Below are 15,316 nucleotides of genomic sequence, written 5' to 3' on the forward strand. Positions count from 1 at the left end.
CTAACATTTCCTAAGGGTGGGGACCAAGAGTAACAAGAAAGAAAGGACCACAAGGAAAGCTAGATGACAAAGCAGGCAGAGCAAGGAAAGGCCGACCTGAAAAAAAAAAAAGGATAAGAAAATAAAAGCAAAAAAGAAAAATCTGGGTTTAAACTCAACTCCTTTTAAATGAGTTTGGTGATCGTAGCACTTGAGTGAGCACCAAGCCCCATGAGAGAAACATACTGCCTGGCTTTAATTGTTAACCCTACATTACAAGATTCTTTGTCATAAAACGAAAAGCTGTTTGACTCAAAGCTCAATCTTTGCACATGAGATTGAACAGGTTGTGATGAGCCTGGAGACTTAATTACTTTCTTGCATCAATTGAAGGGGATCCTCCAGGTCAGGCTTATGGCATATTGATGGGAAGTAAAAGAAATCTTACACAAAATTAGCCTCCAGTGTGCTTGTTTCCCAGACACCCAGGAATGCCTGATCTCTGTTCCTTGCTTTCATAATTTCTTAGTATTCAAGAGCAATATATTTACCGGGGATACTGATATGGAGTGAAATCGGAGGGAAGAAGGAAATGAGCAGTGCAAAAGACTGGCTTACAATTACTTTGCTGAAATAATTTTCTATCAAAAAAACATCTGATCTAAATCAGTGCCATACTTTCTAAAGTTAGAATGTTACTTAATTTTGTTTTACTGTGGAGTGCTGTATTTGCAATTGCTTGTCTGCAGTTTCAAATAGGCATCTTGCCTCTTCTATTTTGTTTGTGTGTTCCTTGGGGTGAGTGTGTGCAATTGCTTAGTCATAAAAGTGATTTGTTTAGCAAAGGCTCATTTTACACTGTTTGTGTGGTTTTATTTCACTAAATATAGAATAAATTTGAAGCCCAAGAAGTGTTTTTTATGCAAAAATAATTACAAGGTTTTAACTGCAAAACCTTAAGACAAAGAACAGTGCTGGGAAATAATTCTGGTGGGAGAATGAATGGATTTTTGATTTCACTAAGGGAAAATAGCCCAGAGTCAGTGTCTTTTGACGCTGCTCTGTCTCCATCCCTCTCCCTCTCTCTGTGGCCGTATTGAGTCCGATCAGCTTTTGCAGCAGTTCTATATATTCTGTAGGCAAAGGCAGCATGTCAAGGCCTTGTCATTTCTGGTCAGTAGAGTAGTTTGTCAGGAGAATTTTCCACTATAAAAGCATCAGTAACTCATCAGAATATTTGTTGTTTCTTTTTGACAAAAGAGGCAAGTGTCTGTCAAGAAAAATCTAGGGTTTTCCTTGCCTTTCCCGAGGAACTTGGAGTCTGTCTTGAATAGCCCTAGACTCCAGAAACCTTGTGTGCAAAATAGATGTATTGATTCCTGTAGAATCTTGTTATATGTGACATGCAACAGTATAAGTCAACATGACTTCGCCTATTTGTTACCATGTGTGAAACAGAATGTGCGGCTTTCATTAGTGAGGAGCACATTATGTGCAGAGGCTTTAAAGGAGGTCTCACTGGAAACCCACAGAAGTGCAATCCACACATAACAATTCAGGAAGGGACATCGTACGTATGCTTAACAGGTAGCTCTCTAAATGGTTAAATATCAACGTATTGGTTGAATCTTTAAAAAAAAATTTCCAGAGCTAAAAAAAATGCATACTCATGCTTATAAACAAACAAATCAGTTGCTTAAGGGTTATAAGAAATTTAAATGCAAATAGCACTTTGTAATGATACCCCAGAGACTGACATTGTAGTCAATTTCTTGAGAATGCATCACTGTAAACTTAGTTTTTGCTACTGGTTTCCTTAGTAACCGAAACAACATAGTGTTCAGGACATAAAATAATACTCTGTTTCAGTCACTGAGAATCTTGAACTAAAATGTAATTGATTTTGCATGAGGTACAGGATTATCATGTCCTCCCATTTTGGTGAGGCATTACAGCACAAAATGAATGTAGTTGGAAATATTTTTCAAACCAGCCATTTTGTTTCTAATCATCTCATTGTGAGAATACTAAAATTGCTAACAGTGTGGAATGTTATATCTTTAAGAGGAGCAGATTATCAGATAGAATTATATAATTGATATATAATTCCTAAGCATACCAGGATAATGTTTATTTCTCTTCTCTCACATGCAGAAAGCAGCATATGTGGAAGTGTATCTATTACTGTTAAATAATAGTGATGCTTATTTTGTAAGACCCATATGTAATCCAATGCATGCCCGTGTAGACATTATAAAGTACGCATATAGAGAAAAGCCTGATCCAGTATAATTTTGCAGTTTGAAATCAGGACAAAGAGTCAGAACATTCTATTTTAATTTAGTTTCTGCAGCTGGTCTATTATACTGCCTTAGGCAAATTATTAGATCTCTAGTGTCTCAATATCCTTATCTGTAAAATGGGAATAATAACACCATCATCGCAGGGGTGTTATGTGGATAATTACTTGATGTGTGCAAAGAGCCATGAAGATATAATATGCTAAATCTTATGATTGTTTTAAACCACATATATAGCAGCATGTTTTAGGCATAAAATTAGAGAGTGGTTTAATGAGCTTAGAAAATTGGAGGCCTCTGGTTTAGGAGAGGAGTGTCTTGAGACATAGCAAGGCTTTGTCTATTTTACTGTTTCTGCAAATAGCATTTCCTAAAATGATATGGCAAGAACAGAACTGTTGAGTGATTGATTTCTGATGATACTCTTACTAGAAATACTGTGTTCCCAAGAAGGTGACAATATTATGCTCTGGGCACCCCTGCTCTAGTGAATTTTGTAGGTAGATTTTATTTCCCCCCATCCATTGGGAAATCAACCTCCTTCCTAAGTGCTCTGTGGGAGATTTGGGTTCCAGGTGGAGGTTTTACAGATGAAACTGCTGCCTATCATAATGCCTTGTTAACTTCTTTGCCAGCAGAGGGTCAGTCTCCTATCACATCAGCCGTGGACTGTTTTTCTATGAAGTAGCAGCTAGCCAGAGGAAACACCCTGGATATTAGGAGTACTGTATTAATTCATTCACTCATTCAACAAATAGTGAAGGTCTACTACGAACAGCTAATATTTTTGGCATGTAGGGATTACATACAAATATTAAAACATGGTGCCCCCTGCTCAGCTTTTTTCTCAATATAGAAGGGGCAGGTGCCACATGCACACACACTACAGAATAATATGGTAAGTGCGAATCTCATAAACATCATACAAAGAGCTCTAGTTGGTTTGAGAGTGGCTAAGGTGATCAAAGACAGACTCTAGGAGCAATGACATTTGAGAGCTGGGCCTCATAGAATAGAAAATATTTCAAAAGATAGTGAGAAGCAGGAGGAAGAAGGAAGTTCAGATAAGACACAATATGTAACTACTACATTTTGAAAAGGAAAAGGAAACAAAAGTTTGATCCATCATCAAACAATCCAACTTGGTAAGAACATCAGATATATGGAGGACAGCAGCAGCAGATAAAGGTGGAACTATGACTTTCTGTAGTATCACTTCTCATGGTTTATAATAATACATTAACTGATTAATGTCAGTTCATTCCTCCTCCCGAGGTACCCACTGCAAGTTGGTACCATGTCTGATTATGAATATTCTATGTTATTCCTAATCCATTAAATATCTGTTGAATGAAAGCAGGAAAAGGCCGGGTTGTAAAGAGACTTGACACCAGACTAACGGGCATAATTTGTCTAGTAGGCAACAAGGAGTAACTAGCAGTCTCTTCTCCTAGAAGTAAAAAACAGAAACAGGATGCAGGGAAAAGTATAGCCTACAAGCGGGAAAGAAAGCCTGTCGGGATGCTGTTGCATTTGCCAAGGGGTAGATTTGCTAAGGGGTTGATTATAGGGCTCTAAACCAGGGTGGTGGTAACATAATGAAAGACAGGTATTACCATTCAGCCACGATGCCAGGGGACAAGCCAAAGCACTGTACTCCACGACCACAGTGTGCTTAGAAGAGATTGGGTAGCCATGGGCAGGAACTGATTTGGCGGGATAAGTGAAGAAGTTAAGTGATAGACACGTTGAGTCTGAGATATGCTTAGGGCGTTAGGTGGAGGCATCTGGCAGATGGCTGAAAATAGGAGACTGAATGAGGAGAGAGTTTAGAAATGGAGATTTACTTTTCAATGCCATCTTTATAGAACTAAAGCTTGAAAACTATGGGGTCACTGAGAGAAGGAGCCTGAAGAGAGAAAAGGATGAAGGACCCAAAAAAGACTAACATTTAACAGATGGGATGTGAAACAGAACCAGGTAAGAGAAATTTGAAGTGCTGTCTTTCAGAGAGATGGGAATAGAACTAGGCATAGAATTCAAAAGGCAGAGACTTTCAAAAAGGACAGGCTGATACCAAAAGTACAAGTAGGAGAAGACTTTGGAAAAGTCATTGAATTTGATTATTTAAATTTTACTGTTGATATTTAATGGTTTTCTTGAGCCATTAGTACTAAAGCCTGACATTAAGGGATTAAGGGCTGAATGACCGAGTATTGAAGAAGTGAATGCAATAATTGTAAACCACTCCTTCCAAGGGTTAGCAGCGGCAAGTGTAGAAAAATAGGAAAATAATCTGAGAAAGCTGTTGGCAGAGAATACTGCAAGTTTATCACTGTTAGAGTTGCTGCCTGGGACGTTCCACGACTGTATATTTCCAATATGCAAATATATGGCTGCTCAGTTTGTCTGCATAGAATCCTGTAATAATAGTTTCAAGTTCATGATTTCTGTTTTTGATAGATAAAAATTCTTTCATAAACCCTTGTTCAGAATGGAATAGTGTTCAAAGAAGCCATAGTTCTGACTCCTGAACCAATGTTTATATTCTCACAAAATGGTAAAATTTAAAGAAAAAAATATAATCTAGACAGCAAGGCATCTAACAAATTAAATATACCATTAAAATCTCTTTAAAAATAAGATGGCTTTGTTATATCCTAGACTGTTGTTTTATAATTGAAAACCACATTCTGATCACATTTCAATATACTGTGTGCTTTTATACTGTTGGGCAACAATTCTCTATGGGTCTCCCATGTTTCTGCACATCAAAGTAAAGAGCAGATTTGCTTTCAGCCTTAAGGATAGAGATACTGCCTATCACTGGAGTGAAAGGCAAGCATGCTTACTGACCATTCTCCTATGATATCACCCATGGATTGTGCAGGTATTACTTGGCCCTCATCTTGTTGTCCTGAGGGAATTGGGACTCAGTGCAAAAATTGTGAATCCCTGATTGTGGTTATTGTTGCGAGTAATAAACTACTTTGTCTTTGATCCAGGAGTCTCGTGTCTTCCACTCAGATTCATGAAACTGTGGCAAACTAACTTGTCAGCTTCCAAGTATTGTCATTCTCAGATCCTTAGCAGTTGTTGCATATACATTATTAACAATAATAACATTAATAATTTTTAAAAGTTAAAAAATTGTAACATGTATTGAGCATCTAACATGCCAGATATGTTAGAACTGTAAGTATCCTCATTCATTCAACAAATATGTATTTAGCATCTATAATAAACCAAAGATTATGCTAGGCTGAACATTGGGAAGTGGTGAACAAAAAGATTTGAGTCATTTCTTCACAGAGTGGATGGTCTATTTAATCCGCCCAACAGCCTTGCATAGCAGGAACATCATGATTCTAGAACTGAGAAAATTAGACATCAGTAAGTTTACATAACTTACCCAAGGTCACACTAGTCTCTGGTTGGGACAGACATTGAAACCAGGTCTGGACTGATTAGGTCAGTATTCTTTTCACAACACCACATAGTACATTATTTAAAATTTTAATATTTAGCTTCCAATAAATATTATTAATTTAAGCTTATATTTTGTAGATCCTCCTTATACATCTGACACTTGGATAATATCTAATAAAATTGTTTTGAAAATGAAAGAGTGAAATAACCTTTTTAGTCACTTTTGTAGTCAAAATGTGGATTCATGTTGAACACTCCTTCCAAAATATTCCCTATACCATCCGTTCCCAAAGCAAAAAGGATACAGCCATGTTGCAATAAATTAGAAGTTCAAACTAGACTTTTAAAAAATCCTTTTTATCTTTGTTTCTCCCATAAGCATTGGAAACTTTGGATTTTACTTTAAAAAAAATTGCTATGAAGTTATATTCACAATTAGAAATAATATTGTTCAGTAGATTATGAGCACATCCAAAGTTACATTAGCACTTCATTTTGTTAATTTGTACTAAACGCTCTTTCTGCTGTTAATTTTTTGGCATGGCGCAGGGATGCAAAAGAGAGGCAGTGTTGCTTAGTAGAGATCATTAGGGTCTGAAGTCACGTGCCATGCATTGTGCATCTCTGGCCCTACCAGTTTTACTCAATTTGTGATTTGGGCAAAATACTTTTCTATTCCTCCATTTTCTTTTTTGGAAAATTGAATAACAGCAGTAGCTACAGCTAAGATTATTATATGGCTTAATTGATTTTATGAACTCAGTGCACTGAGGACAGCACCTGTCACATGGTGTACAATAAATGTTAGCAGGATTTGTGACTTCACACCAGGGTCTCACTGAATAAATGTCTCAGTTAACTCCCTATTTCTCTAAGTTATAATTGTTCAAAGTAACTTTGCTCTGAACTCTGAGCTCCAAAGCGATGGCCCTTGACTTTTGTGACTATCTCTAAGCATAGCATAGGCATGTCAATTTAATGATGATTCCTGACTTATAAAAGTAAATGTCATCAGCTTCCACCATGTGCAAGGTGAGTGGTCTGAAAGAGAATAAGGCATCAGACATTTTGTCTCCTATTCCCAACTCATTACTGACTTGTTAGGGCAGAATAAATGAATCACAAATAAATAAATAAACAAATCACTTAACCTTTCTGCATTTCAGTTTCAGCAAAATGAGAATGATAAGCCTTTGCTTTGTAAGGGCTTTGAAATCACTGACTGAAAGGTGCTACAAGAGTGGCAAGTGTTATTAACTTTTCAGTATTTCCGTCTTTCTTATGCATACTCTGAGTGTTTGCTTTTCAACTTGGGAATTAAATACGTCTTTAACATTGATATGTGGTAACTGCAGGAATTAGTGAAATTTGCCAGCTCCTCAGATAAAATCAGAGGACAAGTAAGTCAGGCAGTTAATTATGTGAAAGAATAGATTAGGGGAAGGAAGGACAGCTTCAACAGAAATCACCTGATTGTTGTCCCAAGTTCAGAGTTACAACTTTGGAAGGTAAAAGGGAGGGTGGAGGTTATAGAGATAAAAAGAGAGCAGTTTCTCTGTGTTGCTCATTCGTGCTTTCCCTGTACTCGGCCTAGACTTCTTCGAGACTCTTGCACGCTTTTGCTCGCACAGTGTGTAACCACTTCAATCAGATTCAAGCTGCTCTGTTTTGTATTTTTTAAGTAATCGCTGTTGCTTGCTATGTCTCAAAAACCTATTTTATTTCAAAAGCCACATTCTTTGCCTATTAATTTCCTCCTTTATTTATTATTTGTAAACTCATCTTTGAAAGTGCAAATACCCATGCCTTTATATACGTACTTAGATGTGTATAAATATACATATATATTTTTGTTGTTTGTAAGGGTGTTTGAGAGTTAAACAAATACTTATTAATTCCTTATTAATCAGCCATTATTATTCTTATTCTCTTAATTATTTTTAAATGACAAACATTTGTAAATTTTGGATTAAATTATTGAAATATGTGAAGCATTACCATTTTTGCTCCTGTTCATAAAGCAGATACAAAAGAGTTACAGTTTATTGGCCAAAAGAGATTTGCTACCCTTCTCATAAATCTCTCATTTAATGTGTTTTCATAGGAAATCAATATTACATTGGTGTAAAATATAGATAAAATATAGTACACAATATATTTTATAAAATAGGCTTCACTAGAAATACATTTTTGATACATTTTAATATGTCACATTTTTATTTGAATGTGGGATTATATTTTCATGTATGTGTGAATGTGTCTTTTCCTTGGAGTTTGCAAACTCCATCAAATTTGTTTGTTTTATGTATATATGTGTTTATGTTATAATTATATATAGAGATGGGTATAGATATAAACAAAAATATATATACACTTTTTTCTTCAATATTTTGTTTTGTCAATATTTGGGGCACCTGAATTTTTGTTATGCAACAATTTTTAAAGGAAGTACTAAAAACACATCAATAAGCTGTAGCTTATTGTCATCTCTGTAGAGAGGACAATACACATTTAGGTATTGTATATGTATTAATATTCTTTAAAATAAATCTTATGGTACTCATGAATTTAAATACTTTTTATATAAGCCATGTAAATATAATGATTAACAATCTGCTGTATTCACTATTCAGGACATGAGATGTAGTATTTTTCTAATTACAGGCACCAGTGTGGGAGGATATGACTGCAAAAGAAGATTAAGCCATTTGTATTTATTCAGTGTTGCTTTATAGCATTAACTAGGAAACTCAGGCCTGCTATATTGAATGCTGAGGAATTTGATTACGAGAGCAGCAGACGCTGCCAATCTTGGCTTGAGACAGCAGACTCAACTAATTTTCTATCAGCAGTGATTTAGCTGTATCATCCTTCTACAATCTTGCTATTGATGGGTGCATTTAAAATCTGATGAAAATTACTGTTTAATAATCAGGATTTGGATAACCCACCTGGCAAATGCATTCTTTCTTCTCCCCCCACACCCCCCGCCCCCATTCATTTTTCAGGTAGAGGGAAAAATGTCAAGTTTCCAAAATTTAAAATGTAGACTTTCTTAAAACCTTTTTTTTTTTATATAAATTAGGTTTTACAAATACGTTATCAAGAGCAGGGTTAAATGTTGTTTCTGTTGTTTTTTTTTTGGCTTTATTTTACAGTTTCTACAAATGCTGTTGAACCTCTGTTTTGTTTCTCACTTTTATGGTTGAAGATCATGGGTCAGTGGTTAGGGTTGCTTTTACAACTGTAGAAACTATCTTTTGACTGCTGCTCCACTTCTCATTGTGTCTAGTTTCTGCTGTGTAAAGCTTATTGGAGGTAGAGCTTTAAAATATAAAATAAATATAAATCTATCTAATATATTACATACGTCTAAGTATGATAATTCAGATATCTTTTTAAAAAGATGATTTGTGCTGCAGAAATTCTACTACTCATGGCAAATCTGTGTCTAAAATAGTGTATCTTATTATATATCTAAGAAGGAGAAAAATATTTTACATATAGAGGAAAGGATCAAGGCCCTCTAAAATAATATATAATAAATAAGGGTGTGTGGGTGAGCTGAGTGCAAAATCAATCGCCCCCTGGTTGCCAGGTTTGATGAAGTAGATGTTTAATAAGTCGGGACATTTACATTCACTCACCACTCAACTGAGCTTTGCAGAGAGTTTCCCTAAGATTAGTATGGCATTTCTGTAAGTTGACAGTTCAATGCACAGAAGGAGTCACTTAAATGGTTCTCCATTTTTCCCCGAAGCAAAACTTGCAGTGAGCATATGTAACAGTCTGTACTTCTGCGTGAATACCAATTGGTGTCATTAGGTGCCTGGAGTCTCAGGTTGCATTTTCAAGGCATGATTTTCAACTGGAGCAGACTCAGACATACCAGTGTCGTATCTTCACTGTGGGTTTCATAGTTTGACATTGTCTAAGTGATTGGTTTAGTTCTGGGAACACCCCTAGTAATCTCACCTACTTGGAGAAAAGGATGAAACTAAAAGTTTGGTGGGTTCCCCTCATTTCACCCACTGGACTCTGAGAATCCCTGGTAGATGGGAATAAAGAATCAGTAGAAATGGCAACACAGAAAGGTGGCTGTAACAAAGAAGAATAGAGTGATTCTAATATTTCAGTCAAATATTCAAGAAACTAACCAGAATGAATTCTTTCCAGCAATTGAGAACCGTAAACTAAGGTACTCCTGAACTCATCAAGGTTTTTGTTCCCATACCATTTGTCATTGGACAATATGTGTTTATATTCTACACCCTCAAAATAATCATGATGGCATAGGCTTAGAGTGGGATGGCCTGGATTTGAGACTCTGACTTACTATGTTGTAGATATGAAACTTCAGACAATCATTTTCCTTATTCTAACCCCTATTTTTAAAATTTCTATGTTATAGTATATCCTGTATTTCTATGAGATAATACATCCAAAAATACTATCTATCTAAAAGGTAAAATGGTACATAAATATAAAATATCAGAATTAATATGTTATTTGTCTGGTCTCTGAGAAGCCTCATTACAGTTTTTGGAGATGCTTCCCAAAATATTTCAATTGCTTCTACAATTTTCTCTATACTTTTATAAGGAGTATTGACTACAAAATACAAGAAGTTTATCTTTTGATAAGGCAGCTTCTTAATATATAAAAAGTATAATTGAGGTATTTTAGAACTGGGGTAATTAAATATATTATTTGGCTTATAAAAATGTATTAACCTAATTATACATCTTAAAACAGGTAAGAGAAGAAACCAACCTTAGTCTTTCACAGAGAATAGCCATTTTAGCATGTCTGTGACTCCAGTGGATATCATAAAAAAAAAAAAAATACACACGTTTAGAATACATAGAACATTCTTCCTTCGGGTTACAACTTTTGTTCATGAAGGTCCATTTGCAGTTTTCAGTTATCCTTAGATCAAATAAAGTTATCCATATGTAATGGAAAACTCTTTCAAGTTTTCAGCTCATGAGCAATTATTAAGTTTACTGCCAATCATCCACCCAAATCACAGCAGAAGGAGCCTTATCCTTTTCAATACCTTGCTTAAATTTTTATTTTGTATCTCAGAAGATTGATGAAATTGATGAGAGAATTTTGTGAGTGTTATAAGCTTGTTCGATGTTTTAGATATATAATTTCCTTCTTCCAAAGGCTGTAGAATCTGATTCAAATTCTGAATTTCTCAAATTTTGTGTCAAACTAGTTCCATGCCATTGCTGTGGTAAATATGTACCTTAAAAGTGCTACAAAGTCCTTTTTCTATTTGGTTTGCATGACCTTGCTATGAATTATTTATTGACCAAACATCTATCTTTGAAATTCTTCAAAACTGAAGAGGATAAAGAGATTATGGTGTAAAATTTACAATTTTTCCATAGAAAATATGGGGTAGTAATATAATTTTTAAATAATTATTTGATTTTTTAAGTTTAAGGCAACTTGGTCCACTTTGAGGAAATTCAGTTTCCACTACTATTTTCCTCATCATTAATACTAAAAATACGAACAAAGAGCTAACGTGCATGACCATTTAAATTTGAAAGACAGAGTCGGTCTTACTATGGCTATGAACGATGAGAACAGAAGAACATTTCAAAGGTATTAAGATTGCTATATCTTAAAATATGTGCATGAGAAAAAAATTTGAAAAATAAAACGTTAATTATGAAACGTGGTTATAATAGATACAAGTTAATTATTATGACATGAATTGAGTATCAGCAGGAGCTGGCATAATTGATGTCAGATGAATGTGGAAACTCCCTAGGATGAACTCAATCCCAGATGAAGTGACTATTGGAAAAATATAAAAGCTGTTGTGATGCATGTCCTCATCCCCTGATGAAAGCCGATTAATTCCAAAAGTTGATATTAAGTCAGTGGGGGGAAAATCTATAAAGATCCTTTCATAAAAGTTTGAATGAAAGCTGGTTATTTTCTATCGTTAAGGTATGAAGAATGTCATTTGTTTGGGTGGATATTTTGCTACTATTCATTAAAGGGTCCATTGAGTCCTACATACTCCACCTTCCTCCTCCTGTAATTGTTTCATATCCCATGATACGAAGTGTAATTTGATCTTTTTTTTTATCGTCTTCTCTTCCTATAAAAGTAGACGGATATGCATTTTAGATTCTTTTGTTTCATTACAAGCCAAATTAGCAGCACTTCCACTAGCCTGGTTTTGATATTTCATTAATTCTAGGAATAGCAGTGGGTGGCAGAATGGGGCACCAACAGGCAGGGGCAGAGCCAAATCTGTCTCCTGCTTTTGTTTGTAACATTTGAGCTATTAGTTGTGGAAGGAAAAAAAATCTCCATTGAATTGAAACCAGAGATTTTTAATTTTTTATTTATACAGTCCTATTTACAAAATCTTCATTGATTCATTTTCACAGATTTTGTTCCTATGCTTATAGTTCCAACAGACAAATGAACAAAATCTATCTATAGCCATATGCAGATATAGATACAGATATCTACGTATCACAGACTCTCCCATGATTATTTTTGCACTCAGAATTAAGGGATCCAGTTGGATCGAATAATTGACATTCTGCCTCTCTTATCTATTGATTTAACATGGATACTACACTAACTTTTGTGTTGTTTCATGTAAGCATGTTAGCCTCTTCAATCTTAGGTTGATAACACTTCATGAGGAATGCCAAAGGTAGCTCAAGTTGTAATTAAAATTAAAGAAAATTTGTATCCATTAGACCATATTTCTTATAAAAATGAAAAATCAATAACTGAAAAAGATGTTCATCAGGATCCTAGTTTATTCAGAATCTCTCCTGTGATTATCCTCAATGCCTTCATTTCTCTGTTTCTAATGATCTTCTGAGTTTGTCTTTGATTTCCACGCTATCCCACCTTTGTAGAGAACTTAGTGTCACTTCTTAGAACACTGTCTGAATATGCTGTTGTCTGGTAATTCAGCTTACTGTATATTGTTGACTGTTCACTCTTTTTTATAGGTTTTTTTTATTTCTCAGCTCTCAAATCCTATTACTACTTCCAGAGACTGTCTAGTGTTATTTTGGGTTACATTTTTTTTTTTTAATGGTACTGTTTGGTTTCGACAGATAATAATAAAAGGTATTTTACTGCTAGTGCTTGGTGAGATTTTGTTCTACACAGACATTACAGTAGTGGTTTGTTATCAAAAGAGTTGGTCTGGAGTTTGTGCAAATGATTTCACCATGACCCCAGTCTTTTCTAAACAATAAAACATACATGCTTATTCACACATCTATACATAATTTAATCATCTCATATTTTCATTCATGTCCCTGCACTGCCAAAAACATTCCATGATATTCTTTCATCTTTAACTCATGACCATGTACTTTATGACCTTCCTTGCTTCACATCTTCACCTCCTTCTCAGGAAAAAAAGAAATCCTTTGTTGAGATCTGCTGCTCTTCTAAGAGGTAGCTCCCTCCACCTGGGAACTCCCCATTAGAAAAAGCCTTTACATTGCCTACAGGCTGCCAATTAGTCTTCTACCGTAACTGTGGCTGCTTTTTTAGAGAAACTTTTTTTTTTGTTATCTATTGTGTTAACTGACATGTTAACGTTACAGGAATTTGACCTATAAATTTCTAAAACTTCACTGCAGAAAAAGAAATGTAACATAATATTATGAAATAAAGCTACTTCAGTGGAATATGGCTTATTACAACATATAATAGCAGCTCATTTATCCAATTTATTTGGTGGAATGAAGTTTCTTCCCTAAGTAAACTTTCCAAATAACACAGGCACTATTAATATTCCTGTTTTTACTACATATATATTTTGATTAAAATGCTCTTAAATACATAGCATGTTTTGGTATCATAGCAAAAAGCTATGGCCAACATGATTTAACATTTTCTTAATGACTTGAAGCTCTTCATTACAAAAATCAATTGTTCTGTTCTATATTATCCTTGGGGTTTCTGACCTGTGTGCTCCTATGTTAAACGCCCACAGACAGTTGAGAGTTTACTGTTTGTTTGTCTTGGTTTTATTGTTCTGTGTCAGCTATCAGTTCTTGCTTTACTAACAACATCACGGTTTTAAAAAGACCAAGGATGTCTTAAACAAATTAGCACCAAAAGCCATGCTGGGAATCACAGTTTGAGAAAACTTTGAGTTCACTCCTTATTATCCTTATTTCATCAGCTTTTTCCTTTATTTTGTTCAGGTTCTTCTGCCTTTATTCCATTCAGGGGGATACAATATGGGAGAAGGAACAGAGAAAGTTGTGACTGCACATTAACCAGGCTAAACGAGGACAAAAACAGTTCCCCTGTCTGGGGCAAAGAATGGATAGCTAACAGATGTGGCTCCTGACTTGCTTGGCACTAGTAGAAAGGATCTGAGTGTGAATATATTTTCCTAGAAACTTAGGAAATTACCCCCACTACAATGGTCTCTCCCATAGACTATAAGGCGGTTGAGGACAGAAGCTCTGTCTTTTCACAAGCAATTAGACAGCATTTATGGGCTGGCTGGCTGGCTGGCTGACAAGATGGCAGAAGTGAAGGAATAAAGAAAGCATTAATAAGGAGAACAGCAGATTGGCAAACATCCCTTTGGTGAAAATGAGACCTGCACTCCTCATTTCCTACATAAGCTACTAAAAGTGTCCTGAAAATAGTTTACAACAAACATCCTTTCCACAAGAACATCAAGGTCACTTTCTCCATTTGAAGCAGGGTGGAGTTGGGGCGGGGGGAGGGGGGTGGAATAAACCAAACTATATAAAATATGAATAAAGTGTCAATCAAAGCTGGTTTTTCTGTGTATGCTACGGTAATATGAGCCGTATTCCTCTATTGCTTTTTTATTTTTAAACACAACTAGTCTAGATCTGGTAGTTTGGCAGCATTTTTTTTTTCTTGTTCTTTTTCTTCCTCTTCCTCCCCTGGCCCCTCCCCGCCTTTAACAAAGAAAGAGCCTTCAAACTCTTTTCATAGCAAGGCTGGAAATCCTGCCAGGTTAAAAAAAAAAAAAAAAAAAAAATTTATTGAAAACCTTTCTCCCCTTATAGGCCCATTTTGACAGGAAATCTTTGAGAGGCAGCAGCAATGAAGTACCCAGAGATTTCATCTGTCTTCTTTTGCTTTAGGAAATGCTGAGCGCAAGGCTCCCTATTAGGCAAATAGAAGGACTACCAAATCCCCTTAACAATCATCTTCGGCCGGCTCTTGGGTTGACAGCTCTTTGTGTCCTACACTGTCAGACAGGCCCTCGAACTGAGGATCACAATACTGGTACCAGCGTAAAAGTTTCTGACAGGACTTTACAAAAAAATATTATATTGACTCTGTTTGTGGATTATCTGGCACCATCAACTTTGCATAGGCTAATCAGAATAAAATCTATTATATTAGGACGGCATTAACTTGCAGCTCTTTTGCTTTTTCCTCTATGGTTTTGACATAAAATTCTTGTCAGGGTGTTTTTCCGCTGTCATTCTGTGTGATTGGTTAAATTTCAGCAATCATTACCTGCTATATGATAACATCCAATAGGATGACAGTGTTTTTTTTTTTTTTTCTGACAGATGCCAAATCTAAATTTCAAATAATCC

General features: G+C 35.5%; 1 long non-coding RNA gene across 2 annotated transcripts in view; it reads left to right on the forward strand.

Moving 5' to 3' along the window:
- The window catches only part of LOC134757016 (uncharacterized), a 200,459-nt gene that overhangs the window by 9,990 nt on the left and 175,153 nt on the right, over window positions 1–15,316 (forward strand). For both annotated transcript variants that reach the window (XR_010130613.1, XR_010130614.1), the window contains exon 2: window positions 4,148–4,259. This is a non-coding gene — a long non-coding RNA (uncharacterized lncRNA). The remainder of the gene's footprint in view (window positions 1–4,147; window positions 4,260–15,316) is intronic.

This window comes from Gorilla gorilla, chromosome 1 (genome assembly GCF_029281585.2).
Source record: "Gorilla gorilla gorilla isolate KB3781 chromosome 1, NHGRI_mGorGor1-v2.1_pri, whole genome shotgun sequence".
Classification (NCBI taxonomy): domain Eukaryota; kingdom Metazoa; phylum Chordata; class Mammalia; order Primates; family Hominidae; genus Gorilla; species Gorilla gorilla.